Raw genomic sequence first — 2,703 nt, 5'->3', positions numbered from 1 at the left:
TCAGTAGGTATTGACAATTTATCAAATCAATGCGCAGGTTTCAATGTCAGCACTATTGGCTAGATTTTTTTCAGTCCAGAATGGGCTTGCAGGTCAAAATCAGAGAGCCTTATCCAAAACAGTTAATAGCCTGAGCACTTGAAGGGCTTGTGGGTGACTCAGGCTTCAGACTCTGTCTACTGCCTGGCTCGAATTTTTCTGTTCTGTAAGAGCTGTACCATTTTGTCCATTTTATATATATAAAAAATACCAATATTAAGAAAGATAGAAAAGAAAAACATTATATACTAGAGGAAAGAAACTCTGAGTATGGAATCCTCCACACTCCAAGAAAAGTTTTCTACCCAACAAGTAATTAGTTATGCCAGAATGAATCAATACTTATAAGAAATTCTAAAAGGTTATGTGAATGTTCCATTGCAAAATTGTTGTATACTTTAAACCTCAAATAGTTTTGCAAATAGAATTCTTGTTTTCTGGCCAACCTTCCTCTCAAAACAAGCAGACTTGTACAAAGAATTGAAAGCACACAGAGTTTTACTTTCTGCTAGTCATTTAAAGGTTCTGTCATGAGAGTTCAGAGTTGCCATAGCCTTTCCTGACCCTGGGATCTTCATGAAAAATGATACTAATGCTATATGTGTTATCAGGGGTTTTCCAGGTACCAAAGATGATAAATAAATGTGCTATTTACTCACACAAATTTGCTACCTACCTATCTAGGCAAGAAGCCAAAGGGAGATCACCACCTGTGATAAATAACATTTTTATGTTTGTACCCTCAATATATCTAGACTGTGTGTGTGCATGGTCAAGAGAGAGGAGACTGGGCAACAATGAATTAGATGCATAAAATTAAAAGAATTAAAAGCTATGTTAATAATATATGCTATGTCATCACTGAATAAATCAATAGATAAATGCAAACCCAGTCAAGAGCTTTTTCTCTTTCCTATTTAAATTTTTTAAACAAGAAAGGGGTAAGTTTTTAAAGCTCAGGGAAAACCACTTGCTGTAGGCAACTGCATTTGCATTTGACATCATCCTCCCTCCATTTTGAGCCAAGCATTGAGCCAAGCACTGACCAAGAGTTTAGACAGAATCAAGACTAGTATTTACTAATGAGAACACATGGTGTATTTCTCTTGTAAGCCTTCAGACAGTCCTTTATCTCTGATTAATAACCTGCTAGTTATCAGAATACCATATGTATTATTGCAAATGTTCTGTCTTGACAACAGCAGGAATACCTAGAGCAACCAGCATATAAGATAGTTGGACCAATATCGTGAAAAGTACCCTCAGCTGCATGAAAACCCTGATCTTGAATTACACCCCTTTAATCACTCTATCAAAAAAACGAGGTGAATATTTTATGTGGCCCAACTGTAGCCCTGTTAGTGATTTATCCAAAGTTCAGTTTTACCTGGTATTGCTATAGTAGAAATAGGAGATCTTGAAGCAATTAGCAAGAACAGAATATGCATTATCAATGGTTTGATTTTTTTTAATTACAGTGTAAGAACAATAAGGGACACTGGTGAACCTAACCTGTGTATAGCTTCCCCAGTGAAGATGAGGTTGGCAAAGGGACAGCTTCCCTCCTGAAGAAGACCACAGGAAGTCTGAGGAAGACTGACTTATGATATTTAGAAAGAGAAATACTGGACAGATTCCATATTATGAATGTTGTTCAACACATGCAAGACAAGGAGAACAAGTTTGGCACCATTCATTAAAGATCTTTTGCTCCTGGAGATGGAAGATTAGGTGGATAACATGAGACAGCTGCATCCTTTACCGTAGGAGACTTTCACAATTCATTTAGGCTTTGCCTCAAGTGCCAAATTCTCAGCTCTGCTCTTGAATCCATCTGTCATCATTTCCTCTCATGAGCTTTCCATTCCTTTCACTTTGTATCATCTGCCAGTATGCATCATCATTTCTCCTAGTACAGCTTTTACAGTGCACCAAGCTCCCTGTTATCAGGAGGCTTATAGCTTGTGTTCTTCTACAAACAGTAAAGTTTAAATGGAGTAAAGACTGGCATTCTCAACTTTTGGGTTTTGTTTGTTCTTTTAAATTGCAAATGCTTGAAGGAACTTCTTATTCGCTAGACACAACTTTCAAGGAAACAGAGCTTTGAAAGCCATGCTGTGATTACCACCCAACACAAGTAAGGGTCTGTCTTTCCCTCATGAGCAGCATTATTGTGGAGGTTTTGATTATTGCCATTATGGATGAAAACACGAGTAAGACGTTCATGTGTAGATCTAGGCAGGTAACTTTGACAAATGTTTCATTTACTAAGAATATGTAGTTTTGTTCATCCCAAATCGGTTTGCATCTAATCTATTGAAACTTTTCAGCTAGAAAAGCTTTGTTTTTACAGAAACTAGATTTCTGGAAAAGAAAGGAAGAAAGGCTAACCTTCCGGCTACTGGATAAGAGAAGCTAAAGTAAATGCTCTGAATGTGGGTGAAGATCAGGATTCAGTGTTCACCTCTGGGGTGGGGGGAATCTTGCTTCAACCTGTGCTGGTGACTGCAGTGGTTGCAGGTGTTCTCGGTCTCTACAGAAAACAGCACTCTTGTTTGTCCAAGTGACTAGCCATCTAGTGAAGGACTTAAACAGGTGCCCTGACCACCATGGACATGTGTATATCCCTGTATTTATAGCTTTAAAGCAGATTTAAAGAGCTCA

Source organism: Haliaeetus albicilla, chromosome 1 (genome assembly GCF_947461875.1).
Source record: "Haliaeetus albicilla chromosome 1, bHalAlb1.1, whole genome shotgun sequence".
Classification (NCBI taxonomy): domain Eukaryota; kingdom Metazoa; phylum Chordata; class Aves; order Accipitriformes; family Accipitridae; genus Haliaeetus; species Haliaeetus albicilla.
The sequence above is the reverse complement of the archived record's forward strand: the minus strand, read 5'-3'. Positions refer to the sequence as shown.